Source organism: Manis javanica, chromosome 18 (assembly GCF_040802235.1).
Source record: "Manis javanica isolate MJ-LG chromosome 18, MJ_LKY, whole genome shotgun sequence".
NCBI classification, from domain to species: Eukaryota; Metazoa; Chordata; class Mammalia; order Pholidota; family Manidae; genus Manis; species Manis javanica.
In genome coordinates, this window is record NC_133173.1 from 10,594,607 (window position 1) to 10,622,392 (window position 27,786).

The window sequence follows — 27,786 nt, forward strand, 5'->3', positions numbered from 1 at the left end:
GTTTAGGTGGGAAAAAGATAATGTATCTTGGGATGAGACTATATTCTGCTAGACGGGATTTTGTGAAAAGCATGTTGAGATTTGCATTGCAGAATACGTAAGAGAAGCGCCCAGGACAATCTGTTTAGGGATGTATGGCTAACGAAACTTGATAAAGTACAGCAAGTTGAATTTAGGTGCACAGTGTATGTTGGAGATAGAAGAAACATTTGGCTTTTAGAAATATCGTTTGAAAGTATTGGTGATTTTCTTGTGCATGGGTGAATCAGCCATTGACAGTGGGGCCAATTTTGATGAGAAACAAAACTGCATCCAGTTAAAAGAAGGGACTCATGACAGTCTGGGATAACAGGACATGCATTCTCTGCTAGGCTTTTGCTATTTCACCTGCTAGACTATTGAATCCCTACTTCCCACTCTCCTTACCAGACCACACTGACCCATTTCCTTGGGGAAATAGAGATTGCCCAGACAAACCTTCTGCCGTGGTCCCCATCGATAAAGGGCTCCATACCACTGTATTCCTCTGGCCACCATGTCATGTTATATGTGGTCATGTTCCTTAATTTAACAAACATGAAGGCTGCTTATATGTGCTAGGGAGGGTTGTAAGCATCTTACAAATGTTAACTACTTTACTATATTAAAATAGCAGAAAATGGAATCCACCCAGACAGTGTGGGAGACTCTAATGAAAAGACTTCTTACTAAGTTATGGACATGGTTGAAGGGACAAACCAGGGATATGAGGTACCTACAGACCAGCAAGAACTGGTAGCCTTTGTCACTTCCAGGCCTGAAGAGGCAGGAAGGGAATAGTGTTAGCAGGGCACAGTGAGACCTGGGACTGTGTGGATGGCCCCCTTCTTCGGAATCTGTATTACTACAGAGTCACAGACAGAGCGGGGGCATGGCCCATAGCAGGAGCAGGCAGGGAAGAAATATCCTCTGTCTCCTCTCACCCTCCAGTCTTCTTCCAAGGCCTCCTATTGGTCAAGTCCAATGCGAAGTCACTTGCCAAGTAGCCAGGGAGCTGCAGTCCATTGGGGTGAGCTTCCCTGGGCACAAACACCGGCAGAAAATGCATCTGAGATGGATAACAGGAAAATAACCATCACATATGTCAAATCAGAGGAAATAAGCAGAGAACAAACAGCAAAATAATAAAGTCAGTATTAATATTTTTATTCTCTCCCTACTTTAGAAACCACCCACTTCCTCCTGGACTTTGGTCCAAACAACTGAAGTCATAAATGGTCTTTAAATATCTAGGTTCTAGCTGCGGGGATTCAGCAGAGCCTCCTAACACTGGAACAACGAGCCCAGGCTGCCAGTTGATTGGGCAAAGACTTTACATTCTACACTTCTCTATGACAGATAATTCTAGGGTTAACCTCCCACTGTTCCTCACACCAGTCTGCCTGTGATACTGACACTTCAGAAACACAGGGCCGGCTGTTTATTTTTTGGTGAAGAGCTCATACTATCAATTTGCACATTAGTGAGACAGCTACTGCTCTCTTCTATCGGCATGTATTGAGTGGCGGCTTGAGAGATATCCACTGCTCAGGAAAAAAAAAAAAAACTTAGCTGTCTGATGAAATGTTTTAAATGCATAGGGTTCACCTTGGGGTTGGCTGCTGTTCTGATTTTATCCATTAAGAACACACAGGGCTGCCTCTGTACTCCCCAGGGCTGATAGGAAAAATAGTACTACTTACAGGCCCTTGTTTTGCCTGAAGGAGGATATTCCAAATGCGAGCTGTGGGTTCCTGTACACACACACACGTACGTATGTGTACACACCTAGTTCACATGCCTGCAGTGCTTTAAATGGCACTTAAAGGGATTTTTCCATCATGAAATGTTTTCTTCTGATAGAACAATTTTTAAAAAAGGAGATGATGTGTGTGTCAGTACGGTTGCCCCAGCCAATGTTTTATCCTGATACACGTATCAGTGCTAGCATCTTCGCTCATTTCAGGTTATTTGATACCATGTTTAGGAATGGCAGGGCAAGGGCGATCTGAAACTGTGATACTTTTTTAGTTTTTGCCCTTCTAGACCCTAAGTGCTGTTCGATAGTATTTATGTACATAAAAAGATGTTTAAGTAAGAGCCAGTAACTGATCTGGTTTCTGCCATAGATCAGTCTTCAGATTCAGCCTATGAAGAATTTGGCCTCATTTTGCTAAGAAAGGATTCCGTGCACAATTTCTGAACTTTGATGGTAGAGTTATCTGAATTGTATTGTTTTCTGTGTTCCAGTGTAAACCAAATAGCTATTTGCAATGGAGGAGACTTATCTCAGTGTTATTTAAAATGATGAGTTTTTAATGTATGAAAGCATGTAAAGGATGGGGAATACGTATGTGAAGGTGAGAAATGATCACTGAATTACTTCCTAAAGAAGTTTGTTATGCAATTGCATTCAAAGATAGAAAGAGATGATTTTAACACTTGGCCAGTGAGAAATGATTTACTAATTTGTCTTCATCTCCAAAACTAAATGCTTCAAGTTGATGAAAAACTTTGCAATGAAGTCAGTCAAATCCTGGATATTTATTTAAACTACTCTATTAGCTCTAAGGGTGCTCAGGGCTAAAGTTAAGCAAAGAGGTGCCCCCATCTCCATTCTTGGAAAAGGAATTGATTACCTCAGTCTCAGGGAAGATGTATCAAACACTAAAGCAATTGTTAACCTTGGATTATCTGTGTTGGATTAGGTATTTTATTTCATATTATCTACTCTTAAAGATTAGACTCAAGCTGAATTGCATCCCCCAACCTTTTTTTTTTTTCCCAAGGAGAATTCCCTGCATGCATTAAAGAGAGTTGAGTCTTCAGCCAAAATTGCTGTTGAGTCAAGGCTTAATAATACTTATTCACTAATTAACTAAACCCTGTAAAGATGCTGAAAGATCATGATGCCTTAGAAATGTTTCTACACATATGGCATGTTTATTTTTAGATGTTTTTTGTATTTTTTTTTTCTCACAAGTTGCCACAGAAATGACATTGAATTCTTGGCATTGACATTAACTGCATGACCTTGGGCAAAACACTTAGTCTTTTTAGGTATCAGGTTTTTTAATATGTACAGTAGAGATAATAAACACTTCACAGTGGTTACAGAAGGATCAAGACAGCTAAAATGTATTTATTCTTTTTTAAAAGCTTTTGGTAAAACGTCGTAGAATAATATGTTTATGGTGTGAAAGAAAATGATCACACTAAGAGGAAATAGACTGAGGGCCAAATTTTATTTCTCTAGCCAGTCCTCTTCCTATTTAATTATTAATTTCTACCACCCTGAAAGGTCACTAAAAGTATAGCTGCACAAAATTATTATTAGATTCATAATATAAAGACAGGAAAAAATGGCAAAATGGTGAGAATTCAACTTAAACCAAAGAAAGGCAGAATTATGGGTAGCCGAAGACAATGCGGTCATCCAGCTCTGACTTCCAAAACAGGACCAAACAGCAGAAAAAATATAGGATCCACTTAGAAATTACACTCTCAGCATAAGAAAGACAATACTTAACCTTCAGAATCGCTGTGGTTACAGAAAAATGAACAAGTCCCCAGTTTAAGATCTTTCATGCTCCGAGTATAGCACCATCCCTGTGTAAGATCCCCAAGATAAGGTCTCACAGTTTTTCAGGGTGTTGAGGACAACTGTGGAGGCACAGAAAATGAGAGCTAGAGAAGAGGATTGAGCTTTTTCTTAAACTAAACCCCCCAAAAACAAGTCTGTGCTAAGAATAAAAATCATCCTGGTTGCTATAAGGAAGGATGATGGAGGAATGGGTGAAGAAGAAGGGTATAATGAGGGGAAAACTTCCAGGTATTAAATAAATAAGTCACAGGGATGAAAAGTACAGCATAGGGAATATAGACAATAATATTGCAATAGCTTTGTATGGTGACAGTTTGTAACTATTTACCATGGTGAGCATTTCTTAATGTATATAATTGTCATGTCACTATGTTGTACACCTGAAGCCAACATAATATTGTATGTCAACTATACTTCAATTAAAAAAAGCATCCAAGTGGATCTAAGCATGGACCGTAGGGGAGGGTTTTCAATGTACGCGTAAATTAAAGCGGCAGGCCCAATTTAACAAAGCAGGCTTAATTTAAAGGAACAGGTGCGATTTTAAATGACAGGTGTGACTTAAAGGGACAGTCTATGAAATGCAGATTATAGGATAAAAGACAAAAAGAAGAGAGAAGCACTATTTGGCAATAGGTAATGAAGAATAATAAAAGAAGTGAGGGAGGGAGGGAGGAATTCAGGTTCTGAAAGTCAGAAAAAACTTGAATTGAGAGGTTTACATCTCCCCTCCCTCTTACACAAATTAGCAAACAAAGAGACTGGCCAAAATATCTGGACTTACCTATGTTGATAGATGAGGATTCCATTAAACAAGGAGTCGCTGAAAACACCTCAATACCATAGAATTAAACAAACAGAAAGTCAAATCCACACAGAGTTATGATTACAGAAAATTGGGAAACAAACTCTCATGCATATTAAATAAGGAGCAGTCCCTCTGGGGTAGCCTATGGAACAGAAGAAGCCACAGAAGAGATGTTAATATTTCAAAAAGAATTAAATATCCCCAAACAAGTAACAAATGTATGAAAACCCAACTTGATTCAGCAGTTTTAAAAGTGAAAACAGAAATGTACAAAAACTGGAAGTAATGAAAAGAAAGTTGATTTAATTCCGGAAAGAAATAGAACAGAAATATGACATTGTCTCACAAATGAATAATACATTACAAGGTGCCCAAGGAAGAATAGGCTCAAATGATAATTTAACAAGGATCATGGAAGAAAGACAGGAAAAGCAACCGATCAGAGGAAAATTCACAATATGAAACATGTTCATTAGAAAAATGAAATAGTGAAGATGGATGAATTAAATTCTTAGCTCAAAAATTAACATCTTCATATGAAAAATGGAATAGTGAAAATAAATGAATTAAATTCTCATCTCAAAATTAGAACAACAAAGTAAAAAAATACAGAAGGAAATAAATAAATAAACATAAAGCAGAAATTGATGAGATAAAGAATAGAAGAAAACATTAGATACAATTAATAAAACTAAATTTTGGTTTTTAGAAAAATTTACAAATAGACAAACCACTACCTAAATTCATAATGAAAAAGGGATAGCAATTGTAATAAAGAATAGCAATGGGAAAATAACCACTGGAACAGATGCAATTTAAAATAAGAGACAACCTTGCACATTTCTATGCAAATAAGTATGAAAACCTAGATAAAAAATAATAATTGCCTAAGGAAATACATGAAATTAGCCCATCACAAATAGAAAACTTAAAAAAAACAATTCTATTGAAGAAGAAAATGCTATTAGGAAAATGTGTTTCAAAAGGCACCAGACCCAGATAGTTTCATAGGGGATTTTTACTCTATCTTCAAAGACCAGACAGTAGTTCTAGAAATTACTTCAGAACATTGAAAAGGAGGAAAGACTTCCTAATTTCTTTTTTAAAGCAAGTATAATACTGAAATCTAAGCCTCATAAATGTGGTACAAAAAAGAAAACCAATATCAATATTTCCATGTATATCAAAGCAAAAATATTCAATTAAGTATTGGCACACAGAATACAGTGATAAATTAAGAAAATAATACACCATGACCAAGTGAAATTGATTCTTGGGACCCGGTCAGCTTTTCCCTCGAAGCACCCTCACTACCCATGATGTTATCCTTTCTCTTGGATGGTGAAAAAACTGGATGTTCAGAGCTCTGAGTGACAGCAAGGGTAAGGTGGACTCAATATTTCATCAAGAATGAAAATTAAAAAATGATTCCCAAATTACGTTTGGAATGGTTCACTCTCTAAAACTGCAAAATCTTGAGTGTTCTACAACGACTGAATAGTATAATTTCACAATGCATATGCAGACTTGAGAATTTGATGTACATATGAGCAATGTTACAGAAAGCACTGGAAAATTCCTACAGTAGTCATTTGCCTCCTATTCTGTCATGGAAATCTTCATCCCTCTTAGATACTGTTCTCAGAGTCAATATTTGATGTTCTAGAAAGTTGTATCCTAGATTACTTAAATGTAAAATGACTTGTGACTGCTTAGTAGTGAGTCCTTTTTTGCTATTTTCCCTACTAAGCGTGTTCAGTTGAATTGTCTCAGTTACCGAGCACTTACCTCGTGCCACCAAATGAATTAGACTGTAGGCCAAACTCCATTTCACACCCTGATTGAATTATAGGCACACCTCGTTTTATTGTGCTTCACTTTAATGCGCTTTGTAGATACCGTGTTTTTTGCACATTGAAGGTTTGTGGCAACCCTGCATCAAGCAAGTCTAATGGTGTCTTTTTTCTAACAGGATTGGCTTGTTTCATATGTCTGTGTTGCGTTCTGGTAATTCTAACAATATCTCAGACTTTCTCATTGTATTTGTTACATTGAACTATGATCAACGATTATGTCTCACTGAAAGCTTGGGCGATGGTTACTATTCTTCAGCAAAAGGTATTTTTTATGTAAGATATGTGCGTTGTTTTTAGACATAATGTTAGTGCACACTTAAAAGACTATAGTATAGTGTAAACATACCTTTTACATGCACTGGGAAACCAAAAAATTAATTTGACTCTCTGGACTGCAATATTCATTTTATTGTGGTGGTCTTGAACCAAACCTGAAATATCTCTGAGGTATGTCTGTATTTATAAAGCTCCACTTCCCTTTGCCCTACCTTTTTGCTTAGATTTCAAAATGGCAATACATCTTATAATAATGTCATTATTATATATTATGTAATAATTTATAACATTATTATTAATACAAAAGATATCTGTGTTTAAATTCATAACTCTTTTTCTTCCCTACTGAGAGTATAACATTTGATTAAAAAGCCCAGATTCTGTGATGGGATAACTTCCAGCTGAGGAATAGAAATGCTCCTTTTTATTTATAGCAGGTCTGAAGTGAGAAATTTCTTTGAGAATTTCTTGCCAGAAAAATCTTTGTTTCCCTAAGGATTCCAGTGTACTAATTTTTTTCAATCTGATAGTGAGAGCTATGTAAATTATTGTGCTACATATTTCTCCCTCGCTTCTGAAGAAAATTGGGCTCTTATTTGATGTTTATGGCAAAAATATTAACCCATAGGGTGGGAACATTCCTTTCTATTTTTTGTCACCTTTTATTTATATCATTTTATTAAATATATATTTCAATAACATTTAATATGATATCAGTTTTTCAGTATGATATTCAAGTATAACAACAAAACTAATAAATTACATTTAAAATTAGGATATTTCACATTTGAAAGTCATGTAGAATTTGCATGGGCATGTACTTTTCAGGCATATTCATCTATACTTCTTTCATATCTTGCAGACTTTAATGCATGTGCTCTGTACTTAATGAGATCTGTGAAAGCAATATGATCTTCCACTTGGAGTAGGAAGAATTGAAGTGAGATTACAGAGGGGCTAGGAGGCCATGACCATGAATGCTGCATCGATGGAATAATCTCCACATTTTCTTTAAAAACTCCAAGGTGTTGTTAATAACAGTTGTGGAAACTGAAGGTCTCTTTAGACCCAGGATCTTCTTTTATTGTTGAAGAGGAGTTGTGTTCATTCATTGTTGGTTGCTGTGCTTAGAGAACAAAAGACTCTTTGGAGCCATGGAAGCATGGAGATGTGATGCTGATGGGTGTTGCCTAGAGAAGGAATGGAGTTATCATCTCAAATTTCTAGTCGATGTCCTTGACTGTGATGGACAGAGAGAGCCGGGATGCCAGGAAGTGGAATTTTTTCCTCATGCAAGGGAGTTTAGAGAATGAGGCTCTTCTGCTTTGAAATATTAAGTATGAAAGAGAGACAGAATTCTTGGCAGCATTTACTGGGCGTGGATGTATTAAAGTTAGAGAAAAAAATGGGAAAGGTCTTTACTATTACCACTAAATCTTTGTCGCACCCTTATCCTGAGCAATAAATGTCTGGCCTACTGAACGAGAAGGGCCAGAGATACAAGGAAACACAAGAGAAAAGTATCATTGGTCAACATTTTAAATCTCATCTCATCACAAAGCTATTTTGGCAGAAGAGTCATTAGGCATTTTTCTAAGGACCAGTGTGTTCTTTATAAGACCAGACTTCAAAGATGTTAGCGATAACAGATGAAACCGTTTTACCTGTTTGTTTGATTAGTTGCTAATTTTTAACACTTTTGTTTAGCACCTCCCACACCCCTGGCACCGTACAAGATGTTGGGATACATAAATACCAGACAGTGTTTTCACTCTCAGGGACTTTATTTCCATGGGGCGGGGGGGGGGGGGGGGGGCAGATATTGTACAAAATAATTGTGCCTCTATCTGAAAATTATTAAAATGGAAGCATGTTTGTATTGTTTTTATATTGTTAGGGAATCACAGATTTTTTTAAATCTAATATTATTAAAATTGTTGTTAAATGACATCTTCACTCTAATTACTAAACCCATTAAAATCAAATCGGAAAGCTTTTTTAATATCCTTGTGCCACTTGAATATAAAAAATCACAGGTACATTGTGGTCCCTGTGCCTCATCATTCAATATTTGTAAATTCAACAGTGTATCTGTGAAGCAAATATAGTTCTAGTCAGTATATCTCTTTGTCCATAAGAAATCATACACAGACACATGCACACAAACAAAAGCATCATTACACTGTCTTAAGCAACAGTCATCCCGGCTCTGCCCCTCATTGCTTACCTGGGAATTCTAACGCAGGTAAAGGGTGAGCTGGTACGAGGTTATCTTCATTAGTCTTCCATAAGCTTTCTGAGAGGAACAGTTAAGAAAGAGATTAAAACAGGTAACTGGCTCCTGGCACCAATGCTCCAAGCCAGTGGGAAGACACACAACACACTGAGCTCTGGCGGAAGGGCTGGGCTTGCCTCTGGGCTCGCTCTCAGGGTATCTGGACCCCATCGTGCATTCCTGCCTGATGATCACAGGAACACTTCTGATTGGATCTCTGAGAAACTCTTTAAGTATCTTCTCACCTGACTTCCTATCCAGCTTCCTCTAAATTGGTGATGAAGCGCAGGGCGCCAAGTCTACCACGAACACACAACGTTACTTTTATTAACTCTTTGCAATTAAGGAGAATCCGCGACAGAAAACCACAGTGTTTCCCAGGAAAACAGAGGAGGAAAAGATTTGTGATAGGACTTGGCCTTTTATTAGAGGATTTTAAGGAAGGTTTAAGAAAGAAGGAATCTGGTCTGGATTGGATGCTGTCAGGAAGCAGGGGGAATGTACTGATTTTTATGTGGGAGGAGGAAAGGGAGGTGTTGCTGTTGCCGAGGAAGCAGTAGAGGGGGAGGTTGGCCACCGTGGTGGTGAGGTAGCCTTCCCGTGTCCGTGTGGAGGTGTGATTATAGAGGGGGTCTTGCATCCGTCCCATTCCTTCACGGTCAAGGTGTAAATGCATCTGATTGCCACTATTCTGTGAAACTGTTTGCATTTAGCAGGGTGACACTGAAGGGAATGAGCAGCAAGGCCACTGTCTGGCAGTCTTGTGTTTGAGACACATTTGTGGGGAACAGCCCTCAATGGCTTTAGTGGGCCAAAAATTCATACTGGTGGACAGGACATTGCCAGTACCTCATTCATTCATTCATTCATTCATTCATTCAGGTATTTATCCTTAACCTGCCAGATGGGATGCATGATGCCAAGGCCATAATCCCCAGCAGCAATGACGAACAGGAGTAATGGCTGCAGACTGAGGCTCCGAAGTCAGAGTCTAGAGATAGAGTGTAAGAGCAGGCAGAGGGAATGTTTTGGGCCCCCAGAGCCACGGGGTTGAGCTGACACAGCACCCAGGGTGGTCTTATCTGGAATGGTTGCACAGTGTGCTCCTGGTGGGGAAGGCCCAGGCTGTCACCCTGGATGACTGGTTCAGAAAGACTCATGGTGGTGGTTAGAGAGCTTCAAAGCGACTGGAATGTACTGGGAGGAATGAGATTGGATGACGTGGCATGGCTTCTCTCAGCAAATAGGCCAGATAAAGAGAGAAAACCAAAAACTGAACAGCATGAGAAAGACTATGAAAACAACAGACTCTCCCTTCTAATCCTCGCTCACGTTTGACGTCTCTGCATGTTGAACTGAAAATGATAGCTGGCTTAATAACTGTTTTAGTTAGAAAAGAATATTAACATTTTATGGGACAAGAGAATCCTAATCAGCCCATAGCACCATCGTGGTAACTTGAGCAAAGCTACAAAGCTAGTACTGACAAATTGAGAATGAATGGCCACAGCCATGTCTTCATTAGCTCTGCTCAGTGTTTAGAAATGTCTGTAAAGTGCTCTTTTAAAAACTAAAATAAGAAGCTGAATTTCTTGGGCATGAAAGCATTTGTGATGTTTTCAAGTAAATGAAACAGGCTTTCTTTGCATTGAAATATAAAGCTCCAGTTTCCTCTCTTTAAATGTTTAAAGGATTTTTTTTTGTCAGTTTCAGCATGAAGAAACATTAAAATTCATCTCAGCCAAAACCCATAGTGGATACAAAAAAAAAAAAGACGTTAAATATCGGCGAATGGATCTGATAATCTGCAGAGTATTTCTGCTGTCAAAGAATGACCGTGGGATGAAAAAACACATGTTCCAGATTTGACATCCCTTGGCATCTTGTAAATAGCCTACACAAATCCATACCTTAAAACTGCCAACACCAGCAGAATTGTGCCCAAGTTTCTAGTAAGTTAAGCAAGCAAAGCCAAAGAGGGTATGTAGCTAGATTGCATATAAAAAACCAAGGACCCCGAAAACTGACCTCAAACTCATTTTACCTAGAGTTTTACACTCTTGCCGAATTGTTTTTTCTGAATCAAAGAGTATTTGGTGGTGTGTATGAGGAAAAAAAAACGTAGAGAATATGTTAGGCTAAACAATGGAGGAGGATGGGGTATATGGGAAGAATTTTCCATGTGAAAAAAAATGCTGCCTGGTAATACACAATGGACTATTCTCAGTATTAAAGGTTTCTATCCCAAGAGAATACTAAAGTGACCCTTTGGTCTGGATTTCTAGTATCTTAACATCACCTTCATCAAGGAAGAAAAAATGCACACTTTCCTGTGTGTTTTCAGATTCAAAACTCCAAACGGTGGTTTCTCTCTAGTTGGGAAGTCCTTTCTCCCTTCCTGTGAAAATCACTAACAAGGAATCCTCTGAAGACTAAGAAAGGCCCTGTAATGCAACCCATTGAGAGCAGCTTTTGGTACTTAGTACCACAGATCTAATTGGTCATTTATCCCCAAAACTTAAGTTTTGAAAAGTTTCTTACATCAACCATTTCTATTAAGTAATAAATCACTCCTTTTCTTAAATTATAAACCAAGGAAATTGGCAATTAGAGCTTTTTTATTAGCATATTCTATGCTGACATTACCTACAAGGTGTTGGTATTCCCACCAAAAAGCAAAAAAATAATAACAATAATTATTTTTCTCCCAATATTTTACTAGGGTAAGTGTGTATCTCAACATATAAATAATGATAGTGCTGTTTACTGAGAATACGTGGTACAATAGATGATTTACAAACTTTATTTTATCTAATTCTTACGACAAGTCTGCACGTTAGGAATTAGAGAAGATGGAGGTCTGTAAAATTGTCCATATCTCATATAACCGTTACAGACTAAGTTTGTTCTCCCCGGTTCTGTCCCTGCAACAACAAAGATTTGAAAGACAGAGACACAGTAGTGAAGCTGTGCGAAAGTTTTTAGTTGAATATGCTTCAAGGGCAGGGCGAGCCAGAGCTCGAGGCAGACAATGGCCTCCGTCATTAGGTAGGAGGCCGATAAATTGCATTCTGGCTGGAAGGCACCTCTTTGACTGACAAGGTGGGTTGATTTGATTGATGGTCCACCTGTACAACCATCCCTCTCAGTGCGCATGTCCATGCATTTTGGGCGTTCCTTAGTTTTGCTCAGTGGTGCCCATGTTGGGATTAGGTTGGGACCAGTTTGGCCCGGTTCCAGTAGGCAAATAAGTTACCTCCCTGCAAAGATTTTATTGTCTTCACGTGGGACCCTCCCACCCCCACCCATCTCCCACCTGGGCAGAGTTTGGGCAGTTTTTTCTTTGAACTTTATGCACCTTCTCCTGCTTTACCAGCTGCCTTCCACCAAGGAGGTACAAAGCTGAACTTTTAGCTCTGATCTACAGGATGCTAAAGCCCATGTTTTTTTCACCACTCCCTAGTACCTTTTTGACAAATATTTAGTCACCCATAGTTTATGGACCACAAAGGTTCTGGAGATTTCAGCTGGCACACATCTGCTGCCCTGACCCTTCTCTGACCCTTCTGTACTCTGACAAAAATACGCGGAGACATATTCCACTACCACTTCCAGTAAGTACAAATAAACATGCAATGTTCAAAAATAAAATTATAAAGCCACTTTGCAACTTGCATTTCTGTTTAACCATATAGATCAATCTTTTAATAGTTGTTTCTAAACTTTAATTAAATATTTCTCTATTGATATATATTTAGATTGTTTTCCATTTCTTCTGCTGTTGCAAACAATTCTTCTATAAATACAAACATTATTGTCATGAATTTGCACAAATATTTCTGATCTCTAGCATTCAGAGATCTGGGCATATGAATCTGCATATCTTAAAATTGGAAAGACATTGCTAATAGCCCTGAAAAAAGTCACAGTAATTTTTAGTCCCACAAACATTGTTAAGTACAGCCTGTTTCTTAGTCTACTGGTCAACCCTGGTATTATCAAACACTTTGCCAATGGCATAGGGAAAAAGTTGTGATTATGTTTTCATTGTGTTTCTGATTTTTTTATGTTTAGTGCTACTCCATAGTTTTTTTTACTATGTATAGTTTTGAGAATTGTTCACATCCTTTTATTCATTTTCTTATTGATTTGTAGGAACCAATGATAGAATATGGGTACTGCTGCTTCATTGCTCTACCTTTATTTGCCTTTAAACTCTGTCTGAATGCCTTTTGCTGCATAATTAGACCAAAAAATGTGTAGTCAAACTACAGGTAATGCTCTTCTAAGCACTTGATCTATGAGATGTGTTCTATTATTTCCCACATTGTGTAGATAAAGAATCTGAAGCACACAGAGATACTCAGCCAACAAGTTGCTAGGGTAGGAACTCAATTAATCGAACCCCAGGGCTACTAGAGCAAATGACCTTTTCTCTTGGTTTCCCTCTGTCCTGCCACCCCACCCCCACTCCTGCATCCCTTAATGACTTTGAGTTGAAGACATATTTCAAAGGTAGATTAGTAAAATAATTAAATTCTAATCTTTCCAGAATTAGAGCAAAGGTTTGGAAATGCGTCTCATGTGCAACAAAACGTTAGGGCTCATGGTGGTCAAGTTTCTTGCCTTTCCCTAGGGCTCTGGTTTGGCCTTCCTGTGACAGTAGCTAAATAATCAAAGCGAATGTGGTTGAATGAGTCCAAGTATGTCTTGAGAGCGTATAAAGTCGCAATCCGCAATATATTTGAAAGATTCATGCGTAAACACACCCTCCCACACGGTTATACACTTTCCAGGTGGAAATGCAAAGCAAACAGGAAACTTCAGAGCAGAAACCTGGGCTGCTGGGAAGATCAGAGGAGACTGATCTGAGCTGATGTGGGGCCAGGCGGCCGCGCTGCAGGCTGCAGGGTTGACAGGCATGTTTCAGCAGCTCTGCCTGTCCCAGGAGATCTTGCTCCAGAGCTCAGGAATGAACTCCCAAGACTTGTACCCTGGCTGTTCGTCATGCCCGCCTGACCCCATCCACCCTCAGATCTCTGATGGCCGATGAACTGTCTGCTCAGGCAGCACCCTCTTTCATTTCTCATTAATTCAAGGTTCTTCCTATCTTTTCCATTTCCTCTCCCAGCACCTCCCAGTTGTGTTCTGCATTCTGCTTCGACATTGTCCCCAAGTCTAGCTCTGGGGTCCTGCCAAATTGAGCCTCCAAAAAGCAGTGCACAAGGGGGTGGTCCGATCTTGTTTTCCAAAGGATTCTGTCTCCTTTTTCCCTTCCAAGTCCTTCTGTGGAGAATCCCATAGTCCACGAACTTGTCTTGCTCCCTAATTATAGAGAAGTTTTTGCTTAGCAGCAAAAGGTGGCATTCTTTCTCCTAGTGCCCAGAATATTTCCCAATTATGTGTGATTTCATCAGAACATGCCTATCTGTTGTAGCTAATCAGCTGATCTGCACAAATATGATAACTGGAGACAATGGCTTAATGCTGTTCTTTCCTCCAAGGAACAGATACGGATTCAACAGGATCCTTCATCAGATAATGCCTTAACCCCCTCTGAATGCCTCCAGTGACCAGCAGCGAACCTTCCACGACAGGTAAGCTTTTCAACATCTATTCAGTAAATTACACTGGATAGGTGGACCACCCCCTCTGATGCTCATGGGGCTAGATCGAAACCTAATATTCATCTAGGTCAGAGATTGTTTTTTAATTCCCTGCCCATTTTGCAAATGAGAACTGCTCTTCTTTTTTTTTTGTTCAGTGTGTCCATGCCAGAAAAATGTCCATAATTCTGCATTCTGCGCAACTTGTTACATAACTCCTCAACACAAAATTTGATATGTGAAAATTGGTTCTTTTTAAATTTTTATTTGTATTTTTTTGGCAGGCTTTGGGAAAGGCCTGTTTTCTGGCACTAAAAGTAGCCAGTCTTGGCGTGAACAGCCTCTGACAATTTTCAGCATATGGTAAGAGAAGGCGCTTCTGCCCACCCATCAGGTAAGTGCCATCTTTCTGACTGGAGCAATGATAGATGTCGTGCTTAGAGAGCAATGACTGCTGGGAAAGGTGCCAAGCAGCCAACTGGCCAATAATAGTGAGCAGGTCAGGATGTACCAGGCTTCTGGGTGATGCAGGACTGTTTGTTCCCAACTGCACTGAGGTGGTATGCTGGAGAAAGGTACACAGACATCTCCTGAATTTGGCTGCAGAGCTGAATATTATTATTTGTTTTGCTAATGTAGTTGTAGAGTTTTCTATCAGAATGCTGGTATTTCAGGTTAAATATACATGTGGAAGGCATTGCTTCAGCTTTTAGTCCCCTTTTAGGACCCCATGGAGCTGTCCCTCTTGTGTATGAAATGGACTTAGCCATTTCCAAAAAGTGGGACCTACCAACCAAAGTTTCTGTTATCTAGTTCATCAAAATGTTTTCCTTTCAGCATTGCCTGTCAACATTAGCCACGTGGCCATTCTGAGTCTTCAGAAACTACCTCGTTGTATATATATATGCTCAATGCAGACAAGTGAAATAATCCAAAAATCTGAAGTACATGAAGATTATTCAAATATCACTACCTGGAGATCGTCACAGATAATGCTCTGAAAAACAGTCTTACAGAAATCCCTCTGCTCACAATATTTTATGAATCAGCTCATGCCACAAATGCTTATTCATAACCTGCATTTTTCATTCTGTAATGTATCACGAATATTACTTTGTAAATGTGGCATCAGAGACCATTGCATATGTGCACAAATATTTACTTAAGCAGTCCTCTAGGGAGGACATTTAGGTTGTTTCCAATTTTCTAATACAGAAATGCTGCTGGGAATGTCTTTTTGTGCTTATGCAATTATTACTTTAGAAAACATTCCTAGAAACCGGATGGTTGAGTCAATGCTATGAACATTTTGCCCTTTGATGTACATTGCTAAACCTTTCAAAATACTTATTAATTTATATATTCAACATTTATATGTAATTCATATATTCACCATATATATGTATATATAAAACATTGAGTTTTATAAAATGTTATAAAATTTATAAATTAGTTTTTATTTGCAATCTTGCAAAAGAGCAAGTTGGTCGATTTCAGGTCACTAGAATAAAAGCTGATGCTAAGGAGATAGATTAGGAGCCCTTTGGAAGATATCAGGGGGGCCATTGATAAGAATCTGGCAGAAATAAATCCCTGCAGAGATTTCTAGGAAATAAAAATACATCTTCAGCATCAACAATGAAAACCAGGGCTAACATGACCCCAAATCCTGCTATTTTGTCTGTTAACATTCTCTTCTTCTTTCCTGAAGACCCATCTCATATTTTTCTCTGTCCTCTGCCCTCCTGTATGGGGCATTCCCTCCTCCATTACCTCTGTGGATGGCTTCTCTTAAGACTTTACCAAGACAAAATAGGGACCATACAGAAGAGCTTTTTCTTGCCAACACATTTACAGATACAAATAGTGATAGGTTTGTATGTGTTACATGTCTTTTTCTTTTCTTGCATTGATTAGGACATCTACAGCAATGGTGAATCATGTAAGTCAGAATGCGTAAGTTAATGGGGATGACTTTAATATTTCACCTAACGATCCTGTTTGCTTTAGGTTTATGGTAGGTCCCCTAGCTCAGTGGTTCACCCTAGGAGCAATGTTGCCACTTCCCCACCCCCAACCCTGGAGAAATTTGGCAAAAGATCTGGAGAGGGCTCCTCCTGGAATCCAGTGGGTAGAGGGCAGTAATGCTACTAAACGTCCTATAATGCACAGCACAGAGTCTCAACAATAATCTGGCCCCAAACACCAACAGTATTAAGGTTGAGAAGCCCCACTGTAATCCACAGGACAGCTCAGCCTTTATGGGAGTGGGTTTGGGAGACACAGTGCCTGGGTTTGAATCCTGGCTCTATCACTTACAAATTGTGGGGGTTTGACCAAACGAGGTTAAGGTTTCAATAAAGCCTGAATTGTGTATACATAGCCATTCAGTTTTTGGAGATCTTGCCACATGCTAATGAGAGCATAAATAGAAAATAATATATATAAAATAAGTCATCATTAAGGTAGAGTTATTTATTGTCTTTCTTCATGCACGCTGGGAGGCACTTTTGGAAGGGGTTTGGAAGGAGTTTGTGCCACAGGCAAAAGATAAAGTCATGAGAAAAGAATTTGAGTCAGGCACGAAAGTGTTAAACCAGATTAGAACTTCTGAGAGGTTTCCTCCTGCACTTTTTTCCCTCCCTATCTTTGTCAAAGTTAAAGTAGGTAATTGATCCTGTGGTTTCACATTCTTCTTGTCATGCTTCTATCAATTAGCAGCTCTGCCTGGGTGCTAGTCTGAAGCGACAAAATTAAGAAGCTCATTCGCTTGTTGCCCAAGCCGAGTCGGTGTGAATCAGAGCAATCTGCATGTCATTTTCTTCCTACTTAATATAATCTAAGAGGGTTCGAATGATCCCTTCTAGAAAAGGATGGAAGAAGAGGGCCATCACCATCATCCATATTGCTTCCTCCCCTCTCGTTTTCCTCACATCTTCTGAGCTATGTTCTAGAAGAGTTCCTTTGGTGTTCTGACAACCGAAAATTGCTCTTCAGTCAATATACAGTCTTTTTATCCAGTCCATCAAACTGCTCACCAATTTTTAACTTCTTCATTTTGGTTATCATATTTTCCATTTTCTTTCTTTGTTTCCCCCAGTTTTATTGATAAATAATTGACATATAGCACTATATAAATTTAAGGAGTATAGCATCATGGCCTCATTTACATGTATTGTGAAATTATTGCCACAGTAGGCTCAGATAACATCGTCTTCTCATGTAATTATAATAAAAAGAAAAAAAAAGGAAAAACGATGTCCTTGTGATGAGAATTTATAGGATTTACTATCTTCACAACTTTCCTATATGTCATATAGCAGTGTGAGCTATAGACATCATGTTGTGCATTATATCCTAGTACTTATTTATCTTATGAGGGGAAGTCTGGAATTTCCCCTCCCATGATTCTCACCTCTGGTAACCACAAGTCTATCTCTTTTCTATAAGTTTGCTTTGTTTTTTTATATTCCATTAGTGAGAGCATACAGCATTTGTCTTTTTCTGTCTGACTTATTTCACTTAATAATGCCTTCAAGGTACGTCTCTGTTGCCACAAATGGTAAGGGTTTCTCTTCTTTATGGGTATTCCATTCTTAACATTGATTCCTTCATCAATGGACACTTAGGTTGTTTCCATGCCTTAGGTATGATAAATAATGCTGTTACGAACATGGCAGTGCAGATATCCTTTCAAATTATTGTTTTTATTTATTTTAGATATATTCTCAAAAGTGAAACTGCTGGGTCATATGTTTGGTCTATTTGTCATTTTTTGAGGCTCTTCCATACTGTTTTCCATAGTGGCTATACCGATTTACAATCCCATCAACAATGTACAAGCCTTCCCTTTTCTTCACACCCATGCCAGCATTTCTTACTTATCTTTTTGATGATGGCCATTCTGATAACAGATGTGAGAAGATATCTCATTGTGGTTTTAATTTGCATTTCCTTTATGACTAATAATGTTGAGCATCTTTTCATGTACCTGTTGGCCTTTCATATATTTTCTTTGGGGAAATGTCTCTTAAGGTCCTTTGCCCATTTTTTAATTGGGTTATTTATTTATTTTGCTTCTGAGTTGTATGAATTTTTATATATTTTGGATATGAACCTCTTATCAGGTACATGGTTTGCAATTTTTTTTCCCATTCCATAGGCTGTCTTTCCACTTTGTTGATGGTTTCTTTTGCTTTGTAGAACTTTTTATTTTGATGTAGTCTCACTTTTTTATTTATTTACTTTTTGGTTGCTTGTATTTTAAGTGTCAGATCCAAAAACCCAATACCAAGACCCATGTCAAGAAGCTTTCTTCCTATGTTTTCTTCTAGGAGGTTCATGATTTCTGGTTTTATATTTAAGTCTTTAATCTATTCCTAATTAATTTTTGTGAATGGTGTAAGTTATGCTTTCAGTTTCATGTTTTTACATATGAATATCCAATTATCCCAGCACTGTTTATGAAAAGACTTTTCTCCACTAGTTGTTCTTGGCTCCCTTGTCAAATACTAGTTGACTGTATATGCTTGGGTTTATTTCTGGACTCTTTTTTCTATTCCATTAATCTATTTGTTCATTTTTATGCCCATACCATACTGTTTTGATAACTATGGTTTTACAATGTAGTTTGAAATCAGAAAGTGTGATGACTCCAGCTTTGTGCTCCTTTCTCAGGATTTCTTTGGCTATTTAGGGTCTTTTTTGGTTCCATATAAATTTTAGAAGCACTTTTTCTACTTCTGTAAAAAATTCCATTGGAATCTTGCTAGGGAATGCATTGAATCTAGATATAGATGCCTTTTGGTAGTATTGGCATTTTAACGAAGGTAATTCTTCCAGTCCATGAACATGGGACACCTGTCCATTTATTTGTATCTTTGATTTCCTTCATCAAGGTCTTACAGGTTTCAGAGCAGAGTTGTCAGCTCGATTTAGGTTTCTGGGTATGTTTTATGGTAATGTCTTGGAGCAAGTGGGGCCTGCCATTGTGGTTTATTTTGGGGCAAGGCAATCATTCAAGCTCTGAGGACAAGGACGAGGGGTGAGCCACTGGCTAAGAGCAGTTAGATAGGACTGCTGGCTTTGTTCCCTACCCAAATGAGGGTATAGAATAAGCTCTGTGTTTGCTTAGATTCTCTGGTCACACTTACCGGGTGGCCAGGACTGGGTACTATATTCAGCAATAGATATGGCTATGAATTAAGTTACCTTTCCTGGCATGGCAGCAAGAAAAGACCCAGGACCTGTACAGCTTGTTGTCTGGGGATCTGAATAAGGCCAAAGTGTACACTGAATTCCTTGATCAAGCAAGACCACCAGTTTTGCTCTGCAGACTGGAGAAGCCATTGGCTGTGCTCTATGTTCAAGTGCCATGTACAAAGGGCTGTTGAATGGGCTATGCTGTATTCAGTGATATGCAGGACTGTGAATTAGATTCCCTGCTTGGGTGCAGTGGGAGAACCTGCTTTAAAGCTGGTAAGCCTCCTTGCTTCTTAACTCAAGATGACCTACACCCCAAGTTCCCTGACTCAACATAGCCATGACTTTGTTCTGTAAATTATAGGCACTGTTTACCTGCCTCTCAGCTCAAGAGCTGCTGGGTTGCACAGCTTCCAGGAGATGTCACCAGCCCATCAGCCCTCTAGTTGGGGGTGAGAGACACTTCACAGTGAGTGGAGTTTTGTCTCAGCTCCCTTGCCTAGCCAGGAGCGGTAGATTGCCTGGGCATTGAGAGAGGGGTCTTTCCAGGCTACTGTCAATCTCCTAAATAGGTTCTCCTGTTGGAAGGGTCTAGGCTCAGCTATGGCTCTGAATCATTTTCCCTGCTTATGTGTAACATGGGAATGTTCCACACCCAGAACTGGCTTTTCTCTGGGGCAGGATCTGCTCTGCTGGCCTGCCTTTTGGCTCAAGTGCTGATGGACTACACTGTCTCCAGGAGCTGTTGCCAGCCTTTCTGGTCAGCTGGGGCTGGAAGACACTCTCCACAGTGAGTGGGGCTGTGATTCAGCTCCTTGCCCGTGCATGCTAGCAAGACTCATCGGAGCAACCAGTCACCGACTTCCCTGGTCAAAGTGCACACCCAGCTTGATTCTGCAGGTGAGCAGAGGCGTTGGGGATTACTACTTGGACACTGCAGACGTGATCTCAGTCTGTGAAGATCTGTGTGCTGGTTGTTGGAAGACACTCCCCCTTCTCTATCATAGTCAGATACCCAGTGGTTGAGCCCCAAAGATACTCCTGCAACACCAGTAATGCAAGAGCCGAGTAGAAGACTCTGCAAAGTGACCCACCATCCTGGGGCAAACTGATTGTCCCCCTGGATTCTCTTTTCCCACTGGACGTTTTGATTTGCCTAATCCCTGGGTTAACAGAAACCCTTGTTCTTTTCCCGATGAAGACCAATAATCTCACTGGTCTGTGCTGCACTCTGAACTACCCAGCCATAGTGGCTTTTCTTAGCTTTTCAAATCCACTGAGCTCTTTTTCACTTCAAGGACTATAAAAATTCTCCACTTCCTCCCCCCTACTCTGCCCAGTTACTTCCTACCTTCTCTTCATGTCTAAGGTTTATATGTGCCCTTCTCTGCAGAAACAACCTTGAGTTTTTTTTAAATTCATTTTTTCATTAAAACTCTGTCCTGCTTGCAATTTACAGTAAATGGAAAAAAATCATACTCAATAAGTATTCATGTTTGATGTCTGTCTGGTCCTTGCAGGTAGCTTCATTAGGTGGGGCTGCTCCAGCCAGAAGCACAGCTTATGCTTGAGCATCTAAACTCAGACTTGGCCATCAAATGCTATGAGGAAGTTCGTCACAAATGTATGAATAAACAATGGTCACACTGACGGTTCTACCTCAGAGTGTGATTGTGGGGTTCATTCAGTCTTCCAGGAAATGCATTCCTAACGTATTTCTTTTCCAGATCTTGCAGAACGGTATTTGTATATTGTATAGAGCATGTCTGCTTGCCTTTTGTTACTAAACCAGCCACATTAACAAGGAAGAGTTCCCTTGTGCTCCTTGTCATCTTTAGGTTAGGGATCATTTCAGGAAACCCCTTTACAACCGCACACACGACACTGCAGCTTTTGTCTGCAGGAGGCAGCATGCATGGGAAACCAGAACGCAAATTGTCCCCAGGCACCGACACTTACTGCTGCCTGGGGGGACTGCAGTTAGCAGGAAAAAGGAGTCTGTTCTCAAGGCCCCTTCCGAGCTTGGCCTTTCTGCAGATCTCATCAGCCGAGGCACCAATTAGTGCTCATTAGAAAGGTGTTTGGGGTTTTTAATTTATTTCGTTTTCCTGATATGGATACCGGGCCTGGAAAGAGTGGCCTGAAAAAGCAATGTGTTTCAGGAAAGGACACATGGCTGGGGAGACAGCTGCTTTCCAGACAACACGGAGGGAGGCCACCAGAGGCCTTACTGAGGGGGCTCTGTCCACAAAGAAAGGGGCTGTGAGCAGGTGGGGCTGCAAACTGCCTTTGTCCCTGGAAGTCCTGGCACATTCCAGTTTAGAGGGATCACCCAACTGTAGACGATTGCTACTTTGTAGCAACTCCAGGCTCCAGCATAGCCCATGGTAAGAAATGTTTGATAATACCTTATGAAACTGGTATGGGTACAAATTGTTAAACTATTTACCCTTTTTGAATGCTGGAGGATGGGGTGGGCTGAGTGGGTTTCCCGAACTAAGTTCCATCTGCCTGATGGGTCTTGTGGGAAAGCAGGTGAGAGGCACTGAAAGCAGGCGAGAACAATGAGCAATTGTACCTTCATGTGTGCGTATTTACTCCCCCGCTTCTTCCGTCTTGCTTTTTGCAGAATAGTCTAACTTGTTCTTACATCGTTTCTCTTTTACCTGAAATAGCACTTAGTGGATATGGGCTAAAAATGAAGATATCCAAGAGCACAGGGTGTGGAGTCAGATGTGGGTTCTAGTCCCAGCCATCTAATTCTTAGCTGGGTTACCTTGGGCTAATCATTAACCACTCTGAGCCTCAGATTCTCTAACTGTGGAGTAGAAGTAATAATGCCTGACACATGGCTGCTACACCTACCAGCAGGGTGCTATGGAATGAATGTCTCTGTCCCCTGCAAAATTCATATGCTGAATTCCTAACCCCCGAGGGGTGGTATTAGGAGATGGGGCCTTTTGGAGGTGCTTAGATTATGAGGGCTGAGCCCTCATGAGAGAAATCAGTGCCCTTATAAAAGGAATCCCAGAGCTCCCTTGCCCCTTTCTCTAAATAAGGACACAGCAAAAGATGACAGGCCATGTACCAAGAAGGTCTCACCAAATATTCAATCTGCTGATGCCTTGATTTTGGACTTCCCAAACTCCAGACCTGTCAGAAATACGCTTTTGTTGTTTATAAGATCTCTCGCCTGTGGTATTTTTGTTACAGCAGCTAGCAGCCTGGACAGACTAATATGTAGGATAGCATATGTAAAATCTCTCTGTGAATCTACAGAAACTGTATAAGGCTTTGCCCAGGTCTGACCATGACTCTGTTACCGAAAGCTTTATTTTACAAAGCCCAGTAGCTGAATGAAGGAAACCAGCATTATCTTGATTCCTAATCCAAATCAATACAAACAGAGAGAAAAATATAGAACCAATATCCTTCATGAATATTGATGCAAAACTTCATAAGGAAATGTTAGCAAATGCTCCTTGAGAGATAGAGTTCTGATTTACACTGAAGTGTACATGACTGATGGCTAATTATGACTATCTGTGGCAGGCAGGGAAGCCCCATGCACCCAGAAGCGGAGCCTAGAAGAGCAGCCAGGGAGAGGAAGAGGGAAAGGTACCAGGTATGGGAAAAAAGCCCCAGAAAAAAAAAAGTAGCTATAGGACATGGACCAGCTAGTGACAATTTTCCCTCTGCAAGGTCCTGATGTTAACTATTTAATCACTCAATTTGAAATTATTATCTACATCTGAGTTATCATATATCTCCATTCATTTTTCACTCACTCACCAGCAAAATTTATTACATATGTTTTATATTTGCAGTATTGTAGTAGGTGGTCTAGGAGACCTAGAAATATATAAACAAGCCTTCTGACATCAAGGAGTTTGTTATCTAATAGGGAAGAAAAGAGAAATTTGAAAAACTACAAGTGTAATCCACCAAAATAGTGAGATGGAGAGAAGCAACCGTAACCGTGCGGGTTTCAGAGGACGTAGCTTGCAAACTCCTGAAGGTAGGTCTGGTTTTGGTAAATGGAGATAGACAGTTAAGGGTTTTCCAGGGAGAGGGAACAGCATGAGTGAGGGCTTAGTGATCCGGCTTCCAAATGGGGCCTTCGAATGGATATTTACAATCTCTACTCAGCAAGTGTACTCATCTGAGCAAACCCGCCTTCCTCTGGATTCAGAGGATCTTCTCTGTCTCCAGGAGGAGCCTAGGACCGCATTCAAACAGCAGCTCCTCTGGCCTCTGCTGCTGAGGGCAAGATTGTCCCCGGCTTCTCTCTTTTCACTAGTGAGGGCTGACTTAAGTCCAGGTGTTTTCACTTCAGAGACTCCAACAGCCACCATACACTCAGCACTTGGATGGTAACAAATTTGCTATGTCACAATTGATAATCAGCTCCAGTAAAAGAATGTCCAAATCAATTGAGCTTTAGCAAGGGCAAACCAGCTGGGCACAGGCGGGCTCCCAGCTAGAGCTGGCTGGGCTTGATAAATTTGCCCTTATTATGGCTATTGATGTTTAAATTTCTTCAGGGATGTTGTTACATGGGTGCCTGGTGGTGACAGAGGTATGGTGACCTCCTTCGATCCTTAATCTACACCTGTTAGTGGGTTCCCTGGTTGCCTCTGAGTATACTCAGGCTTAAAGGTTAACAAAAGAAAAACAGGCCAAGTTTACGCGATGGCAGCAGTGGATCAATGCAAGTAAATAACCTTCCCTGTCTTATTTCCCCAAGCATTATTGATCCAAGTTCTTTGTTCTTTGTCATGTTTCTGTCTTCTTTTCCCAGGGGACACTCAACAATCAGCTCGTATTGGACATATTAACTGGCACATTATGACAGCTACCATTTTGTCACTCAATGTTGGTGAGATTATATATATATATTTTGCTTTGGCATTTTCTAAGCTGTAACCCGGTAAGTGAATCTCTGACATACATTTCCTTTGCTCCGATTTCTTTTCTTCTCCTTCTGTAGCAAGCAGGTGAATTCTGTGAACCTCTAGCATATTAATGGGTTTATTTTGTCGTAAATCCTGATCAAAATGGGTAATGATCTGACAGTTTAAACATAAAACCACTTACCTGCTGGAGCCTGGGGCATATTCCAGGTGAATTGTGCATGCAGATGTCGGGTCTGACCCCCCCAGGACTTATGTTTCTCTAGAAATGAGTCCTTTTCTTTTATTTCCCTGGTAGTTTTTAAAGGCTATTTGTCATCTATATTTCATTATTCTGTGAATGTGAAGGGTATTACAGGGTTAACTATGGCTGTTTTGAACTCTACCCATACACCAGGTGGGCTCTCCTGGTGCCTAAACAAGATTCATGCTCAAAGTGATGAAGGTTAATTTGAACATGTCTTGTTTTCATACTAAATGCACTGGTTTCTAGCCGTATGAATACTGTGTATATATATATCAGTTGCAAAACATAGTGTGCCGCATAATTATTTTTAAAGTTCTACAGAGGCAGGGAAATTTTTTGCTAAAACCCATTTATGTTGACACATTTGTCCTGTTGGAAAGAGAAAAAACATCTTCCTCCTTGGAAAATAACAGTAACTATAGCAAGGTAAAGGATGCAATTGTGACAGTCAGGGTTGTACCCCTTTCTGTGTATTGTTTCAGTTGGGGGGGTATGGCTTAATTCTGAAAAAAAGAATAGTTGGGAGAATTTAAGAGTATTTTCACGCTTGGTACCCTGGGATGTCAGACCATTACTTTTAAGCTAAAAACTAATTTGAATGGGAAAAAAATAGAACCCACTGTCTAGACGTACTTGTTGCCCTTGAACTGAAAGCTTATTGTCAAATGAAGACAATACTAGTTATTCTGCAAAGGAAAAGGCTTTTAACAACTAGTAGTGCCAATATTTCCTCTGTAGATGACTTCTGAAAATTAAGCCAATATTGATGGTCTAATGTGGTGAAACAGACTGTGGTTATCCAGGGTCTTTAGTGTCAAATGGTGTAATATCTTGTTTCTTAGGTTATGTGACCAAACAAACTTCACTTGCCCAGAGTTGTATGTAAATCGTGTGTTTCTCTCTTTCACTTGTCAATCACTAAGATGCCCCCTGTATATAATGAAGACCATTGTAAACTCCCTCGTCTCCCAGGTCCCAATTTAGTATTCCGTTTAATCCGCTGAAGAGTCACCTTCTAAGTGATGTGTTGATGCAGTATGAAAGCTCGCTTCTATCATTTACCTACATGCAAAAATCAGTGCAGGCATTTCCGGAGAATGTGAAATTGGTTATCATTCATGTTTAGAGCGTTTCATCCCTGATGTGCCTTGAAAACACTAATTAATGAATCCTCCTGTGGAGTTTGATCACACCAAATGGAGTTGATGATATTCTATCCAACAGATAAGAATGTTTGGCTTTCAGCCACTTACTTAACCTGCCTCATGATCTGAGAAACATTAGCAGGGCAGGTAAGAGACCCATGACTCTGTGCTCTTATTTCTTTGTGTGGTGTACTGGCGGGTTCTCTGAAATGGCCAGTGTGTGTGCTTCTGGGACACTCTCATCTCAGAGCATCTCCTCTTGTCTATTTTATCTTTCAGTCGTGTCATCTCTTGGTTTCATATAACCATGAACTTTCAGATTTTCTTTTGGGAATGGAAGGTCAGTTGTGGAGACCATGCTTGCTACCCTCTCTGAGTCTAGGCCCTGGGCTGGAGAGAAAGTAGGGAAGATTTGGGCATGCAAATGCCCCCAGACTGTCCTGGCTCCGCCCATATTAAATGTATTTATATGTATTTTTAAAAATTATAAGAACTAGTTCTAACATGCCTTTAAGAGCATTTTGTTTGCATATGGTATTCAGGAGATTAACCATACATTTTAGAGATAATTTTGAAATTAGTCTCTTAAGTTTTTCCAACCACTGGCCCTCCCACAGAGGTCAATGTAGTTTTAAGAAAACGTGACCATACTTTGAAGAGAAATAAAAATAAAGTCAACTGCAAGTATGTCAACCTTTGGATTGCTAATAAATAACTTTTCAATCCCCCAAGCTGCTGTTGGAAGTTAAAGGAGATAAAAAGACCATTTTTGAAGCCTTAAAGTATTTGGTTTTATAGGAAGAGTCTGTTTGGGAATTGTTTATCCCCCTAAATGAGAATTTTGTCAGTTTATACCATACTCAGAAAGAACCAAAAATTTTCCAAAGTGGTATTCAAAGACATCTTTACTGTAGAGAATGAAACCATAATCATTACCATTTTTACAATTGCCTCAGGCTTGTATTTATTTATTTTCTATCCCTGTCAAGATATGCCCTTCTTATAAGAGTTTCCATGTTAAAATAAATCTTATAAAGTGTTTAGATATTCCCAGGGTTTGCTCTAGTCAAGAAACAGATCCAAAGAAGTTGATTGGGTATCATTCTAGTGTCAAGAGTTATAGAACCTTATGCAATATACTGTCAATTTTCCAGAGAAATTGGAATGTTTTTTATGCACACCATTTTTAATTTCCCCAAGATATATCAGTATATTTGTTATATGCATGCATTTGCTGCAACAGGATATATATGCTATATAATGTTTTCAAACACATGCAACACAGGTGGGCACCTCAGGGTTCTGTGTACCGATTTTCCCATCGAAAGTCAGGCTGAAGAACCCTGCAAAGGAAAGGTGTTCTGCTATATGTGAGTAGAACATAATGTAGCTCTTAGAGCTGTGTTCCTACAGAAACTCTTCAACAGCCAGAGGCTTTGTTGATTAGAGCCATATAAACATGGTATCATAATTCATCTGCATATGATGAATATTAGATGATAATTATCATGAACATTCTTACTGAGCATGACCTTATTACCAATGTACATCATTTCATGCCCTTCTTCTTTGTATGCTGAAGGCTACTATGCCCTCCTTGCTGATTAGTTACTGTGAAGCAATATCTCTAAAATGATTGAGAACATCTGGATAACAGAGGTGTGTCTTGATCAATTTTATATCCCCAGTACCTAGCTGTATCTGCACACAGGAGGTCTTTCATAAATGAGTGTATGAAACCGCCAGGACTCACAGTCACTAGCATTGATTTATTATTCTTTTGTGTCACTTGTAGGTAGTTGTTATTAACAGTGTCTGGATCATTAAGAATATACT